Genomic DNA, 16,607 nt, shown 5'->3' with positions numbered 1-16,607 from the left:
GGAAGTCTAGCTTTCCAAATTCCAAATGCACTCCGGAGAACTCCCAGCCATACAGCCCTACCTCACTGCTGCCAGCCTCCGGGCTGCAGCTCCATGCCAGATGGTAGGCAGAGAGGAACCCACCGTTGAGCCTCAGTGACAGGGGGAAAAATTGGACTTGTTTGAAGCAATTAAGACTTCTCAAGCTGTTCAGCTTTTTTGAAGTCCACGAAACTCAGAAATCCTTCATGGAAGCTTTCTTTTTCCCCCCAGCATTATGCATAGATTTAAAAAATGTTTCCATTTGACTTTGAACGTCACCGCACTTGACAGTACAAGAGAAGATTTTGAATTGTTGGAAAGAAGGAATATGTTTTAGGTTCTTCCACTCTTTTAAAGAACTCACACACCAAGAATTCTCTAGGTGTCCTGGGCACAGTGAGGTTTGAAGTGGTTCGCATGTACTGATCACACATGAACTTATTGCTTGGGGCAGAGGAAGAAAGCGTGTGAATTTGCATGTGACCTTCTACATAGAAGATGCAGCATCATTTGCTTAGTAATATACTATTAGCGATTTTTTTAATATGTGTCTGAGTTTCATTTAAAAAGTGCAGCTAGGGGCGCCTGGGTGGCTCAGTGGTTTAAGCCGCTGTCTTCGGCTCGGGTCATGATCTCGGGGTCCTGGGATCGAGTCCCGCATCCGGCTCTCTGCTCGGCAGGGAGCCTGCTTCCCTCTCACTCTCTCTGCCTGCCTCTCTGCCTACTTATGATCTCTCTCTGTCAAATAAATAAATAAAATCTTAAAAAAAAATAAAAAAAATAAAAAGTGCAGCTACACACATTGCGCTTCCGTCTACCCAACCCCCAGCTAAATTAAATATTTCCGATGTGAAGGGGTGGGGGGTGCCTAGAGTAAACAGAAGTTTCGACATAGATCAGACTGGACCGTGTGAGGGGTGAGGAACTGTACCTTATAGGTTATTAGGCTTTTCCTTTAACCCCTTTTTCTTAAGAGAAAATCTAAGACGGAATAAGCTTCTTAATGTTCTTGTTTAATGGAAATTTTAGTATGGAAGCATATTCGGGATGGTAATGAACACTGGGATATGAATTTATTTTTTGCTTTAGGGGAAAAAATGTTCCATTTATTATTAGACATTTTCAGGGTCCTTCTCAGTAGTAGGTCTCTGAGCCTGTTCTTCTCTCCACCCTCCTGTCTAGACACAGCCCTGGCTGTTCCTAAATGGATCCCTTCCCCTACAGTCCTCACTTTCTGTCCTTAAACACTGTTCTTGTCTTCGCTTTGACTAGCCTTGCCTCTACCCTAATCATATGAGTCTGCGCATATTTTTTTCTGCAACAACCATGCATCGAGCCACTGATACCCTAGACGATTGTACTTAATGCCACTTTAGGGTGAGGTGTCCTATTTTCATTAGGCTTGTCACCTGTATTTAGGAGAGCTGTTTAGGGTTGGCAGTGCATGGACTTTGTGGACTGAGATAATTCTTTTTGAAAATCTCAACTCAAATCCGCACATGCTGTTTAGCTGGCTAAGTTTTCAATCTAAGCAGAACACATTTTCTTCTAGAAACAAGGTTAACCCAGTGCCTGATCTTGGCTCACTAACATAATCAGATTAACCATCTAGATGTGGGATTTATTGGTGTCTGTTTTCTCCAGATTTTATTCTACAATTGGGATAGTCCTGTAAATTTGCACAGGATGTGCACTGCCCAGCTCTAGGAAGCTTTACATAGACTCACTTCTGTCTGTAACAGCCCTGAGTCCCAGAGTGTTGACATTTGGGGCATTTGGTAATAAATACCTACAATTTCACTGTCCAGTCGTTCACACTGCCTGTCTGGCCAGCACTATTTTGGTTTACTTGATAAGCAGTTCCTGTCATGGGGAATCCTGGCATCTCCTTAAGCACTCCTATGAAGCCAGCCTCCCTAAATCTTTTCAGCATCACTGATGCAGACATATCACTAGAGTGATGAAGGAATAACTCCAGGTTATGATAGGCTTTCCCACCTCTTTTCTGGCAAAACTGGTTTCCTTCTCCTCCACACTACCTTATAGCCCCGTCCTTCTTCACTGGTGAATGAATGTTGCTGGGGGTTGGAGTCATTCAAACTGTATGTGATGCCAAGACCCACTGGAACATGGGGTACCTCTTAGCTTTCATGAGAAGTCCCATGGCCGACAAGACTTTGTAAGTCTGGTGTCACGTGCCTTTTCCTGACATTGACTCTAGAGCGAACTGAATAACAAGAACTGAGTGCATCTTGCATATTTCACTCCAGGAAGTGGACCCTCTGTTCCCCTCCCTCTTTTCACATCCTAAGTTGACTGTTGCTAGTCACATGGCCTACTGAGTTCTTGTTCACTTTTCGATCAGGCACAGTCCTTGGCACAAAAAAGACATTTGAAATGTTTTCTATGAACTTCTTCACTTATGACCCCATGGCTAAATGGGTTGAATTACATGCTTCTATACACAGATCTGTTCTACCCCTACTCAGTCACCCTGAATGATGGTTGAAGCTTTTATATCTCCGTAGCATATTATTGGTATTCAGGATATAGTAGAACCCCTGTATCTTATGTCTTCCTTGTGTGACTTTTTTTTTTTAATTTAAAAAATCCTGATTTAGACTTGTGGATAAGCCTTTACTGTAGAACCCTACGAGTGCTAGGAAAAACAATATCAGTAATGCTAAATGTTGAATGAGTTCCGTTATGGAACTCCCTTTTGGGAGCAGCTTATAAAAGATAGTTTATGGGGCAAAAATATAGTGTTCGGACACATGAATGCTTCCACGTAGAACCTGATGTAGTAAGATCTGGAACTCCTGGTCACATGTATCATCACCACAATTGGCTCGAGGTCCTAGAGAAATCGGGACACACATAAGAGTAACCTTGTTTCTGAGCACAGTTCTAAACTTAAGTCTTTCCTACCACTCGAGATTAGCAGTGAGGATGGGAAACTATATGTAATTGGGAATGTGACTGAGATGCAAGGAGAGGAGACCTTTCTTCTTAGGTGGCTTGCATGTGAAGTCCACTTTTTTCTCTCTTGCCACTAGTTCTTATAATCTCTACGAAGATATTAGGATATTATAAAACCAAGACACATTGAAGCCTCCCTGCATGTCATGAAAGCTATGACCGATCATCACATACCAGTTGGTAAAGGATCTCCTTTGCTTCTCATTAGGACTTAACCGTGGTTGACAGTGCATTCACTGAATTGTTGAGCATGTACTACGTCTGGGCACTGGTCTCAATGCTGGAAATGCAACAAGAAAGAGGACAGTGTTTTGACTTTCATGGAGCTTACATTCCAATGGAGGGGAGAGGCAGGCAGTAGCAAATCTAGAGCATGGAGTATCTCAAGGTGGTGCCATGGAGAAAATCAAGCAGGAGGAGGAGACACGGAGTGATGGGTGGGAGAGACTTACCGGATCTGATTTCACTTGTGCAGAGCCCTGAAGGAAATGAGGTGGGCGGGACAACCATTGCACACTGGCCATGGGGAGGGCCGGGAAGTGACTTGGGTGTTTGGGTTGTAGCTCCAGTGGAGGTAGAATTAGGGGCGGGGGCCAGAGCCACAGTGGTTGAGGTTGCAGAAGTAGCCAGGGCAGATCATACAGGATGTGGCTGTGTTCTAGTAAAACTTTATGGATACTGAAATTCGAATTGCATATCACTTTCATGCATCATGAAATAACCCTTATCTTCTCTTCGTTTGTTTCAACCACTTAAAATTATTAAAAATAATCCTTAGCTCACAAACCATAGTGAAATAGGCAGCAGGCTGGATGTGGCCCGTGGGTCATAGTTTGCCAACCCTGATCTGTATCATTACATGATTTTATCCTCTGCAGTCTGTTTACTGGTACCTGACATTTTTAATTGGTGTCTAAGTTTAGTGTTTTGTCATCTTCTGCTAGAAGGAAAGTTTTTTAACAACAGGGACTTTTCTCTTGTTTTCTCTCTCTCCTCCTTTGTTTTTTGTTTTAAGAAGCTGCTTATGCTCTTTGACATTGGGCATGCACCACTGCTCCAACCGCAGCCAGAGTTCCTTTGCCCACATGGCAGCCACGTCCTTCATACCCCCTGCAGGGTACCCTGAGTCTGGGGAAACTGCACTGCGTGCTACCGGTCTCGGTCACCTAGTACAAAGCCCGTAAGAGAAGAGATGCTAACAAGTGTGTGTGGACGGACTGATGGACAAGGCCTCTGGGATTTTGACATACCCAGCTTACAAACTGCCACATTAAATCATCTCCAACGTCTCCTCTCGTCATAGCTTGTCTGATTCCCATTGTTTACATTCAGACGCATTTTTGATAAGGCAGTTGATTCACCATGTGCCATCTTCCTCTGGGGATTAGAGAGGGGTCAGATGACGGTATCAAAGAACACTGCAGTGTCCTTATAACCACAGGCCCTCCAGAAAGGTGTTCACTCCTAGGAGCCAGTTACAGAAGGATGTCCCCTTCACCCATTTTCTAGCCTTAGTGGTCACAGAGAGAGATCCAGGGAAAACCGCATTGGGCCACATGGCAGATCTGGATAAAACACAGACACCTTGAAGATTTCCTTCATCTTTGGGATTCCTGAGAAGTGCTGTCTATGTTTCCATGCAGTGATTTGTGGGGATGTGGTAGATTATGGCAAAGCACTCTGGTTCAGTACTTTGTCAGTCAGCATCGGCCAGGGTATGCTGCAAAAACAAGCACCCCCCCCCCCAGATCGTGGTGACACAGAAACCGGTTTATTTATTGCTCCTACTGCAGAACCATCTGGGTTAGTTCAGGGTCATCGCTAGCTCAGGATGAAACTGACTGAACATCCACATCTTGAATGTCATCAATCTCTATGACAGGGCAAGAGAGCCCCCAGAGAGTTTTGCTTTGGCAATTAAATGCTCTGGCCTGGCAGTGACCCATGTCACTTCTGGTCACAGTCCCTTGACCCATCGCTCCATCGAACCACAAGGGGCCAGGAAGTGCGCAATCCTTCCATGTGCTCAGAAGAGAGACTGGAAATATTTGGTGAACAGGATAAATGACTAGCAGCCCAGCTCTGATTTCTTCTAAATGTTTTTGAACATGTCTTTGAGATGGGAAACAACCATGGTTGGTTACTCAGGTAGAGTTGCTGAAGAAAGACACACAAGTTTATTTCTGCTGTTCAATAGTCGGCTTCTTGTCCCTGGAGAAAGAACAGCTGTGCTTTTCAGTTCAGTAAGTATTTGTGGAATGTCTGCTGTGTGCCAGGCACATGAGTGGAAATGATATTTTTATGAAATAAAGATGTCTTAGTTATTTTCATGTCTTACCAATGACTGAGGAGTTCAGTTGTGGCCTGCAGGAAAGATAATTTTAAGGCCTGGAACTTTAGGTAATAATGTCAATTTTTAGGAGTCTTTTTTTTTGGTTGTTGTTCATTGTTACCTAAACAATCATAACAGTCACATGTTTGACAAAACTATTGCTTTTCTGATATCTAGGTTTGGTGAAAATTCTTTCTGGAGAGAGAGAATGACATTTGCGGGATACAGGCATGACAAATATTTTGTTGCTGCTTACAGTTCCGTTCTGGAGAGAGTTAGGAAGGGTGTAATTTTGACTAGGTGAATGCCCTGAATTCATCCTAAATTAAGATTCCCCCAAAAGGAGAGTGGGCTGAAAAAGCAAAAGTAGACTTTGCAGTGGTGTGCATGGTTCATAACTACACCCTCACAGCAAGACTGGGGATCACTGGGTATCTGCTGGTGCAGAGGATATTGGCAAGGAAGAGGAGAGCCATGGATGTTGACGTGGGACCACTGCATCTTTGTAAGAAGGAAAAAGGGGTCACACTGGACTGACTCCCAGCAGTATAGTGGGGTGCCTTGCCAAAAAGACATGAGGATTTACATAAAGATCCCCTGCCCAGCCAATAGATTATGTTATACTTAGGCTGAAATAGGACTGTAGCAATTAACTGTTGCCACAGTAACGCTGTGTAACAAACCAGTCCAAACTTAAATGGCTTAAAAAATCTCTTCTCACTCTTGTTGCTGTGGGTCAGCTGGGAGTCAGGATCAAGGCTCGAGCCATTGGTTGAATGTGGGTCTGCCCCACCTGTCTCTCATCCTCCTTGGATCAGTGGGCTAGCAGGGGCAGGTACTTGTGATAGCAGAAATGTAGAAGTGTACACTCATGTGTACATTTCAACTCTCTGTATCATATCATGTAATGCATCACTGGTCAGAGCAAGTCACATGACCCAACATCAGTAGGGCTTAGAAAGACACTTCTCCCTTTTTGTGGGGAGCTGTGGGGTTGTTGATTTTTTTTCTTTAAAGATTTTATTTATTTATTTGACACCAAGAGAGATCACAAGTAGGCATAGAGGCAGAGAGAGAGGGTGAAGCAGGCTCCCCACTGAGCAGAGAGCCCAAAGTGGGGCTCTATCCCAGGACCCCAGGATCATGACCTAAGCCAAAGGCAGAGGCTTAACCCACTGAGCCACCCAGGCACCCCTGTGGGGTTGTTTTTAACAATAACCAAATTACCATGAAGGCTTTGAGTTGTTTTCTTACAAATTGGGCCCTTGATCTTTGACATTGGTATAAAGAAACTGTAACAGACCTCAGGCTCAGGAATATATGCTCTTGGGGTTATTCAGAGCACCCTTCTGAGTCTTGCCACTTGAGTGCATCCCACAGTCATCTACCCCACATTTCCTAAGCACAGATACATCAGATGGGAGCAGAGGCATTGAGTAGAGCACGGATTTAAAACATGTGGGGGGGGTGGTGCCTGGGTGGCTCAGTCGATTAAGTCTCCAACTCTTGATCTCAGAGTCATGAGTTCAAGCTCCATACTGGAACCACACCCAGTGTGGAGCCTATTTAAAAAATAAAAATAAATGAAATATGTAAAGGGGGATGCTAACTAAATTGAATTTAATAAAAAATTTTTTTTAATATTCAGACTTTAAAAAATGTAAAGGGACATAGAGGTATCCCTAGATCTCCACATTTGGCTGGGTAGAAAAACCACCCTCAGCATTCATCAAACTGGAGGATGTGGAGGTCCCAGCCATCTTAGTCCTCCAGTATCTCCCTAAAATACCAGACGGCTTTGCACACACACAGAAATCCATGTACATGGTTTCCCTGAGTTTGTAATCCTTTTCCCTAATCAAGTTTAATTAAACACCCAAGGTTTCTCACAGATATGCATTTTGGTACAGAACTACGTAAGTCAAAGAGCCACCAAGAACATGATGCCCCCAGATGGCCAGATTCCTGGATTTCAGAGAAGGACCAGGTCCTCGGCTCCCTCCAAGCAGCCCCAGCAGTAATTTCTAGCAAGGTTGCATTCTCCTCCCTGCCTTCAGTTGGTGCACCCCATTCCATTAGGTACCATCTGTTCTGGGTAAGACCAGACCTCCAATAACAGAACACAAAGGTTTAAGATGTGGGTTGTTTCTTCATCCATCTATACATAAAGCCTGGGCAGATTACATTGAAATTGGCCTTTCATCTGAAAACCCTTCCAACAAATGTTAAAAAAAGAAGATGAAAAAGCTTGTCCTTGCTTTACCCTGGAAGTTTTTTCTCTTTTCAGTTTTTATTTACTGTGATGGAAGTTGCGCCATCTTGCTCTTGTCAGACTCGCCTCTGGTTACTGAGGGAGACCAGGGGCCAGAAGACACACAAACTTCTGAACCACAGTGCAGGCCCAGATGCTGCACCCCCCCCCCGCCGCCAGAGAAAGGAAAGAAAGGGCCTTAACTTTACTAAATGCCTAGTTGGTGCCTGCCCCTTTCCCCCATCAGACCTCGTAAATCTCCCCATTAGCTGCTGAAGTGGGCACTGGGAGCATCGCCAGCCATAAAATGAGGAAAGGAAATCAAGTCTTATGGAAGTTCAATAACTGACCCTCAATCACATAGCTAAAAAGGAGCAGTGCCTTGATTCGAAGGCTGCTTGCTTTATTTTTTTATTTCTTAAAAGTCATTAGCATTTTTCCCCTTTTGGCGGGCAGTTCCATGAATTTAAACACACTGTAGAGATTTGCGTAACCAGCGCCATAATCAGGATAGGGAAACATTCATTTATGCTCTCCTTTCCGAGTCACACCCTCCCGCCAAAGCCCTGGCAGCCTCCAGTCATTGCCTCTAGCACGATCATTGGGGTTTTTTTAAGAATGTCATAAATGGAGTCATACAGTACATAACCTCTTAAGATTGGCTTCTTTCACTGCCAATGCCCTGTGGACCCATCTGAGTCCTTGGGTGCACCAGATCGTTCTGTTTTCTTGCTGAGTGGTATGTCACAGGCTGGATGGAACAGTTTGTTTAAGTACTCACACATTAAAAGACATATGGGTTGTTTCCAGTATGGGGACTATGACGAAGAAAGCTATTGTAAGCAAACATTAGTGTAAAGGCTTTGGGGTAAACCTAAGTCCTCTTTTATCAAGGGTCAGTTCCCAGGAGTGTGACTGCTGGGTCATATGGTGGGTGTCTGCTGAACTTTGTCAGAAACTGCCAACACGTTCTCCAGAGTGCTGTTCCATTAACAACTCAACTCCATGCATTCCCCTCTCCAGTTAGCTGTGGTTTACGGATATCAGGCAAAGCTTCTTTTCAGGGAATATTATTTTCACTTGGGAGCTGTGGGAGGCAAAGGCAGAAAAGTTCATTTGGACTCATCAGGGTAACATGGCCCAGGGACTCGAGGGACAGGGGGAACTGTATTCGCGGAGGACAGCTGGGAGGATGTCTGTGCCACCTGGACCCCAAACTGGGAAAAATTTGGTGGTTTTGGCTAAGCTTTAAACGTTTTGTCGGAACTGAAATGCCAGATGCTCTTGCCGCAAAACAGAAGTTACTAAGAGGTGAAGGGAAGGCAGAAATATTTGTGTTGCAACCTGATCCACAAACCCAAACCAACTGCAAAGGGAAATTGCTGACTGCTGTGATGCCCCTGACCTCCAGGGGCAAGTAATAGAACTGTGTCCCCAGGCAACACTTGTAAATCCCTAAGCAGATCTAGGGAAAGTCGGGTGAAATGTGTTTCCTCCATAGCCCACCCTGAAGCTTCTGGATTTTCCCAATATATAAATTCTAGTCACTCCACCTCCTTATTATCAAACTTCCTGAAGATATTGCCAACATGTTTGACAAAATAACATAAACTGTTTTTAAGAGGCTTGGAATCCTGGGCTCAGACTGCCTGCTCTCACAGAGGTCCAGAGAGGAATTTTGCAAAGCTGGTCTTTTCCCATATCTTGAATGGGAAGACTCCTAATAGCATGAGAATGGATGACTCAAGAAAAGCTTTTCATGGAGCTTTGGAGGAAAGTAGTCAGCAGCCCCACTCTGAAATTCCTTGCCGAAGGTCTGAGAGCTCGGAGCGGGGATCTGAGCCATGCTGTGTACTCCAGGCCATGTTAGACTCCTCATTTATATTTTCTTTCAAATACTTTATGGACTGCCTTGTGAAAGGATTGTAACTGACACTCCCCTGTCGAATTCCAGTAGGTTGAAGCACTACCTATTATTTTTCTTTCTGTTTTGAGAAACGGGTTGTTTTGAGTCCTTGGAAATTTGAGAAGCAATTTATTCTATCATTTAGCCTGGTCTCAAGAAAGGCAGCTGGCCTCCTCATGCTCTTTGACCTGGAAAACATTATGGTTGGTCTTCAATCTTGAAAAAGTCATACAGGTTGGGAACTGGTGTACCATCAGTCAGACTTGAGTTAAGAAGGGCTTTGGATATCCACTTAAGGAAGATACTTACACAAGTATTTTGAATCCAAGGTGTAACCCAAAAGGATTTAAAGAAAGAGATTATTTCTCAGCGTGCGTCTACCATTTATTCCCTACTGAATGGACTTGTACCTAGCTCAGGTGCTAACCAAGGTCTTCGGACTTAGACCAGCATGCCCCAATCCCCGCAGATGAGTGGTTCTTATTAAAATCACTTAGGAAATTTTTTTTCTAAGATTCGTTTATCTGAGAGAGGGAGAGAGCACGAGGTGTGGGGAGAGGAGGGGCAAAGGGAGAGAAACAGACTCCCCCTTTAGCACAGAACCCATCATGGGGCTCAATCTCACAAACCGGAGAGTATGACCTGAGCTGAAATCAAAGAGTCTGCCACTTATCCGACCGAGCCACCTATGTCCCCTAAAATCACTTAGGAAGATTTTTTTTTTTAGATTAACTTTTTACTTTGAAGTAGTCTTAGATTTATGGAAAACTTTCAAAGGTAGTATAGAGAATTCCTATATATTTCCCGCCCATCCTCCCCGAAGGCTAGAAAACACTCAAAGTTTAAAAAAAAAAAAAAAACTGATGACAAAGCTTCAGCCCAGTACCTCTGAGGATGGGATCACAGAGCATCAGCAGTTCTTCGAAGCTTCTTTCCCCAGTAGGTTCAAGGTGAAGCCAAGAGTGAGAAGCACTGCTACAAACCCTGACTTCTCTAAGTATGCTCAGCCAGCTAGCAGGACCACCATCATCTGAGATCTCGTTAGAAATGTGGCATCCTAGGTCATGCCCCAAATCTCCTGCATCAGGATCTGCTTTCTAACAAGATGGCCAGGAGATTCATATACCCGTTAAGCTTTGAGAAGCACTACTCTATACAAAACGTTACACAGATCACAGAAACCTGGGCCTGATCGCTCGTTGTCAAATGCATGATGTATTTATTACTCATCAGTTTCTTCCTCAGATATCTACTAAGTTGCCTAAAAAGGATGAAGCAGACATGTGTTCTGCCCTAGAGGAGATCACAGTGTAGTAAGGGAAATGCAGTGTGTTCATAAATCATACAGTGTAAGTTAGAGACATCATATAAGCTTGATGGAGGAAGCAGCATCGGATTTGGACTTGGAAAGAGGACACCTGGAGGAAGATACTTGAATGATAATTGACGTAGTTTGAACAAATGAATCATCTCGGGGTTAGATTTGCTCTAGTGTTTGATGAATCAGTTTTTTCACCTATTTAATGAATCTTTAGCTCTTACTGTTGCTATGTGAGTAGGACATCTCCTTACTGCCGCAGTAGCCCTTACAACCCAGGGGGGAAGACAAACACCAAGCAAGTAATGACACAAATAATTCATTAGTGTCAGCAGTGGTAAGCGCTGGGAAGGAGAAAAATACAGTGCTGTGAATCCATGTGACCTAGGGACCAAACCCCAGTGGGGTTGGGAGTTGTGGAGGAGGTTTCCCTAAGAACGTAACACCTGGCTAAGAAAGGCTCAACAGGACAGAGAGTGGAGGGAACTCCCAAGCAGAGGCAACAGCATGGACCAAGGCCAGAGCAAGAGGAAATGAACAAAAGAACAAATCAGTGAAGTGGATGTCCAGCAATATTCAGCTCTCCAGTATTTTCCATTGCCTCCTGAATTGGTGCAGTGGATGTGAAGTGGTACGTCTTAGCACCAACCTCTCCCTAATCTTATTCCCTGGTCTTCCCACTCATCAACTTGCTCTGTTCCCAAAGTGACCCTCCCACTGTTCTTTTCAGTAGGGCTTCTTGATATCCCCAAATCATGCCCCTGTTTACCTTTTGAAGGTGTTACTTGACTAGATATTTTTGAGGAGAAGCAGGGATGGAAATTTAGAATTTAAACTAGTAGGCACGCAGAAAGCCTTTGATTTCCTCACAACACAGAGAATGCCCGGTGACCTTAGCAATTAACAAAAGGAAAAATGGCTCCCCTTCCTTCCTCTTGCCCTGCAGGGACCGGTATACATTTAAATAAGGGTACGATCTTGTTACAAAGGCTTTAAGCCTCACATTTTAGAAACTGGCTCTGGTCGCCAGGACATCAGAGAATGATTTTTTATTTAGGAGTGAAATTGTTAACAGTATCAGATCAATTATCACACATGTGAATAAAAAGACGCTGTAACAAAAAGCAGAGACCAGGCAAGCCTGGTTCACTTCTTCCTCTCGCTGAGTGCTTTCTAATTACTTTAGTTTTGACTAGGACTTCCACTAGAAAAGAGGAAGAAATTACAAGCAGCTCATTTGGCAAATGTTTGGTAGTTAAAACTGTTGAAATCAATGGTTTAAATATATATTCAGGACTCTATTTTACACTTGGCGATTTTAATTTTTGTCTTCCCCAAGCAGATAGCATCAAGTTAATTATACAAAATTCAACCAGCGCGGAAAGTCTATTGGAGCCCAGCCGCCATTCTTGATCCTCTGTAAACGTATCCACTGACAAATGAGTTGTCAGGTTTAGGCTGATGTTGAGTGGTTAGTACTCCCACTTGTAGTAGTAAAATGACCGCCTGCAATTCCTCAGCGATTTCAAACTAGATTTGAAATTATGAGACTTAAAGCATGCTTAAATAGCTCTGAGTATTTGAGTAAACACTGCTTTTTTTTTTTTTTTTTATGATGAGGGAAGTCTTGAGCTGCTCGGCGCCTTTCATGCAATCCAGAGATTTGAAATCTTTCTGCAGAGTTCTCAGTTGGGTAGTTTAAAACCATTTCTGAGATTGAATTGAAGCCTGTCAGAGCTATGCATACATACATCACTCTATAATATTTATGGATGGTATTGAATGAAATTTGCCTCAATAAATAAAACTCCTTTAGATACAGCATGATTTTTAAAACATTAGAAAGGTATTTGGTTTATTTTCATCTGGAAGCAAAGGTGTAACAAAATTTTATTTCAAGGATGACATTGAATATGAAATAGTAATACTGTCCAACCAGAAGAGGCAATGGATAATCAGGAAAAGAGGGACTATTGACAAATGAGTCTTTAATGGAGAATCACTGCTTTTCTGAGTTGACAGTTGAACATTTAGGTGGTTTCATTCCCAGATTCCCTAGATGAAGAAGCTGTGGCCTGCCCCTTAAACTTGATGCCTGTTCCACAAGCCCTATCTTTGCTCTCCAAGCTTCCTCCTCCCCATGCTCCCTGAAAATTGCCTCGATCTAAACTTCACAGAGAAGTGAGAAATCCTAGGTCCCAAGCAGCCTTGCCGCCTACAAACCCATGTCATTCTCTGCAGGCCTCCTATTCTGGAAGGTGACCCTTTCATCCATTCATGCACTTATCTCTGGAACTTAGGTCAAACCAACCCCTCTGCTTTCTCTCCTGCATATGTGTTCTGTGTCTTCCCCTCTGGTGACACCTAATCTTAGCTTAGAAACATTTTCCAAGACTCCCCTGCTTTTGTTAAACACACACACACACATTCATATCTGAACTTCCAAGCAGGATGACCTTCTCAGTTCATGTTTTGAGATCTTTTCCAGTCCATAGCCATGATAGGTAAAAGAGAGAATTGATCAAGGGGCACCTGGGGGGCCCAGTCGGTTAAGCCTCTGCCTTCGGCTCGGGTCATGATCTCAGGGTCCTGGAATCGAGCCCCAGTTTGGGCTCCCTGCTCAGTGGGGAGCCTGCCTCCCCCTCTCATTCCTGCTCATGCCCTCTCTTACTATCTCTGTCGCTATCTCCGTCTCTCTCAAATAAATAAATAAGATCTTTAAAAAAATTGATCTAATGCTGGTAAACATCTGCAGATGACAAACATTGGCAGAAATGGTACCAAGACCATGAAGCCTAAAAGATCAATGCATTGAACACCCTAAACTTACGGCAAGTGGTATGTCCGTTATATCTCAGTACAACTAAACTTTTAAGAAACATGAAGCTGAAGCTGCAGAGCTGGGTCTGGAAGGTGGAGGCCCCCGAGAGTTCAACGTCAGTGGGCAGGACGCTCTGGGAGTGCATTCCATCAGCTCCCCGGAAGCCAAAGGAAGAGTTCCCATTCACTGCTGCCCGGAGTGTGTCTTCTATGAAGCTGCTTAACTAGGAGTAAAGGAGGAAGCAGATACTTCCTGGCAGCCAGGACTTGAACTAAGCTGATCCCTGAGTCATAAATACTCAGCAAGATTCTGGATTCAGGGTTCTGGGAGTCAGGGGGTATAAGCGCAGAACTTCTCAGTGAAGGAAGAATAGGGAAAAAGAAAGACAATCCTGTCCCCAGTGAAGGTGAAACCACTAAACAAAATTCCAAAGCACATACAGGTGAGTATTACTAAGAAAGACAGCCAATAAAGTTTATCATCAGGATATAAATCACACATATTAATTTAAAATAGAATTTGAAGAAATAAGTATATTTGGAACCCTCAAAGAGATAAAGAAAGGAATAATATAAGATACAATGACAAATTAGGAGAAACATACAGAAATGAAGTGAAAAGGAAGGAGAACAAAGGGGAAATATTTGGAATTAGAAATATGGTGATTGAAATTAAAAACTTACCAAAATAAACTCTAGGCTCACACAGTTGGGGAACTGGTGATTGGGAAGATGAACCAATTAATTTAACACATTGAAGAGAGATGAAGGGAGAACCAAACATAAAGGTGAAAGCACATTTAAGAGACCTGTAAGATCACTAAAAGGCTCCAATACTTGTCTGATAAGTATTTCAGAAACAATTGAGACAATGTAATACATAGAATAATGAAAAATATAATGCTTGAAAAGATAAAGAATTGAAATTTGGAATGGCCTCAAGATTCAAATTGCTTCGAAGGTCTCTGTTGCAACTTCTCAACCCTGCCATTATAGACAATATGTAAATGAATGTGCTCGATGTGTGCCGATAAAACTTTATTCATAAAACAGGCAGGTGGCAGGCTGAATTAGGCAAGGGGCTGTAGTTTGACAGCCCCTGATCTGGAGCAGGAACCATTGTTTATATTTTCATGTAAATCCTTCCAGATATTTTGCATATATAATTTTACATACATGATTAACAATGGTTAATTGTTTATGCATACGTATATCATGTACGTCTTACACACATAAATTAAAGAGACACCATAATGGAATCATACATGGTTTGGACCACACTTGCTCCTCTGAGCACCCACTTTTGGACAACACTCAGTATCCATCATCGTATCTAAAAACAAAAAGTCCTACTCTTAAAATACTGATGAATGAGGCAGATTTTAACTGAAGTTTCTGAGGAGCAGTGGAGGAGGATGGCACACATCACAATACTCAACATAAAGCTTCCTAAAGGCCCCATCTGCTCACCTCTCTTTCCCCTCTCTTCCTCCCCCTGCAGCAGGCAGCCGATCTCCACCTTTCTCAGCCTTTCTCAGCACCATCCTGCAGCTGCCCTGGTCCCTCGGCTCCCCTCTCACCCAGCTCTAAAAATCCCCTCAGCCCGCATATCCGAGCTGCCCAGGAAAACAAAGATCCAGTAACCCCAGGCTCAGCAGGAGAAAATCTGGGTCCCCAACCATGGACAGACCCCTGTACGGTTTTTCTAGCATGTTCCAGGGAGGAGCTTGTGTCATTCTGTCCTAGTATATATCTCTATCACTGGTTTTGATGACCATGTAGTATTTCATTGTATGTAAGTACCATTGTACATATAACCTAGCCTCAAATTCTAAACAATTGAGCTACCATACTGAAAACATTGTCTTAGCAGGGCCATTCGTCACTTGTGCATGACACGTGCACAAATCCAGGCATTGTGTCAGTCAATACCGTTCGTGCAACGGTGTGGAAAGCAAATTTTCGACATAAACTTTAGAAGTGCATTTTCTCAGAAAAAGAAAGATGTATTTTAAATAGTAAACAGGTTTTTCCCAAAAAAGCCTCAGGATCTTAAAACTTTCCTGTCTTGTGTGACTGCAGGCAGGCTCCCTGGGACTTTGTGGGCCAGTTTCTCAGATCACAGGGACGAAAGCAATTGTCACTGGCCCCTGTCACAAAAATAGTATGATTTTGAAACCTGTATTTGGTTCCTGTGGCTGCTGTACAAAATTACCACAAAGTGGGTGGCTTAAAACAATAAAGATGGATTCTCTCACACTTCTGGAATCCAGAATTGTGAAATCAAGGTGTCAACAGGGCTGTGCTCCTTCCAAAGGCTTTTGGAGAGAAGCCTTCCTTGCCTCATCCAGCTTCTGGGGGCTCCAGGCCATTCCCAGCTTATGGCTGCATTCCTTTAACTTCTTGTGTTCACAACACTTCACAACACTTCTGTGCCCATGACTTCCCCCCTCTGCCTCTTATAAGGACCTTTTGTCTGTGTATTTAGGGTCCACCTGGGTAATCCCAGATGGTCTCCTCTGATGATCATTAACTTCATGACATCTGCAAAGATCCTTTGCCTGAATAAAGTCACATGCCCAGGTTCTGGGGGTTAGTAGGTGGACATATCATTTTAAAGTTCACCATTCAACCCACTTTGATGTTGTTTTTTGTTCCAAGAACCCAAGGGGAATAATTTTTTATATTTATTTTTATTTATCTTATTATTCTTTTTTAAGATTGTACTGATTTATTTGACAGAGAGAGACAGTGAGAGAGGGAACACAAGCAGGGACAGTGGGAGAAGGAGAACTAGGCTTACCACCAAGCAAGGAGCCCGATGCAGGGCTCCATCCCAGGACCCTGAGATCATGACCTGAGCCAAAGGCAGATGCTTAACGACAGAGCCCCCCAGGCACCCCAAGGAGAATAATTTCTTTGATTCAATCATAAATGAGCAGAATGTGAATCAGAAATACTAACTAGTATTTTCCCTAGA

General features: G+C 43.3%; 1 protein-coding gene across 1 annotated transcript in view; it reads left to right on the top strand.

Moving 5' to 3' along the window:
* Positions 1-16,607, top strand: part of VEGFD (vascular endothelial growth factor D) — a 40,802-nt gene that overhangs the window by 1,189 nt on the left and 23,006 nt on the right. The window lies entirely within an intron of this gene.

Source organism: Meles meles, chromosome X (assembly GCF_922984935.1).
Source record: "Meles meles chromosome X, mMelMel3.1 paternal haplotype, whole genome shotgun sequence".
NCBI classification, from domain to species: Eukaryota; Metazoa; Chordata; class Mammalia; order Carnivora; family Mustelidae; genus Meles; species Meles meles.
Note: the sequence above shows the minus strand (reverse complement) of the source record. Positions and strands in the feature narration are given on the sequence as shown.